Below are 1,381 nucleotides of genomic sequence, written 5' to 3'. Positions count from 1 at the left end.
CAGTAAGAATCGTGAAAAAAGTTAAAAAGTGTTATACTATGGGGTAGAATGCGAAGAGGATATGATGTGAATATAATGAGGATAGTTATGAAAATAAGTAAAGCCTTGTGAGGAAGTGGCTAAAGATAGGATGTGATCCGTGTAATAAGAATATAAGGGTAACTTGGACAGTGCAGCTTGGCCTACTGGATCAGCTGCTGGGTCATCATCTTCTTTGGTAGATATGCACCCCATGGGGGAGGGTGCGATTATACCATCACTAACGTATCGGATCTCATCAGAACTCCGAAGTTAAGCGTGTTTGGGCAAGAGTAATATTGAAATGGGTGACTCCCTAGAAAGCCCTGTGTGGCTATGATATGAGATGATATGCATGTATATATACACGTTGGCCATGCATGGCTTTGTTGATATAAAGAAGTATTGTGGATACGTAACTCCATCATGAAAGATGATAAAACCCTTTGAGATAGGGGATGTAGCTTTGCAAAATAACTAGCGCACTGTGAATTCATTAAAGGGACAAGTGGTACCCACCGAAATAAGGCTAGGACTATGAAAAATCTTGGGACACCGAGCGTCGGAAGGTAAGTACTTCATATTTGAGAATTGGAAACGACTATAAGCCCTAACTAGTTGTTGATCAAAATAAATGGAAAGTGGCTTCGAATAAATTGCTATGTGACTCGAGTACCCATAATTAGACTAGATTAGCACCTCATTATTGTGTTAAGTTGTCGTACCTAGGCAACCAAAGGTATGGAAGATATAAAGGAAGGCATAGATATAGAGTAATATGATGTGTGGTAAGAGAACTAGAAAAAATAAATGAAAAACAAATATCACCTGTTCCCTATCCCTACAAGTAATCCTAACCTTTGGAACTCTGATATTGATTGCTCGATGAAAGTATATGTTATGGCAATGGGATAGAGGACCTCTCCATATAATCGGTATAAGGTCCGGAGGAAGGTTTTGGTTTACATTCGAGGACGAATGTTCTAAAGGGGGAAGGATGTTATACCCCGTATCTTTATGCTTCAGAACGTCTTCTTAAGCTTCTTGAAAGATGTCTCGTGACCCAGATTATCTATAACATGATTAAATAACTCTAAGGAAGGGAGGACGTGACGCCCCTTGAGAGTGAAGGTTGGAAATAGGTCTATAAGGATTTGAAACGAATTGGAGGCCAAAATAACAAGTCGTAGGACTTGACTTACTTACGTAAGCTACCAACTTGGACGACTTACATAAATAATCCTCTGGAGTATATGTTGAGCTTACGTAGCAAGGATTACATGGCCTCCTAAAGTAAGACGAGATTACGAACCCACGGGAGAGCCGGAAGGAGGTATAGCACCTACTCGAAAGCAAGCAGGTG

General features: G+C 40.3%; 1 pseudogene; it reads left to right on the top strand.

The window, feature by feature from the left end:
- Positions 1-240: 240 nt before the first annotated feature.
- LOC129883812 (5S ribosomal RNA) lies at positions 241-358 on the top strand (annotated as a pseudogene).
- Positions 359-1,381: the final 1,023 nt, after the last annotated feature.

This window comes from Solanum dulcamara, chromosome 3 (genome assembly GCF_947179165.1).
Source record: "Solanum dulcamara chromosome 3, daSolDulc1.2, whole genome shotgun sequence".
Classification (NCBI taxonomy): Eukaryota; Viridiplantae; Streptophyta; class Magnoliopsida; order Solanales; family Solanaceae; genus Solanum; species Solanum dulcamara.
Note: the sequence above shows the minus strand (reverse complement) of the source record. Positions and strands in the feature narration are given on the sequence as shown.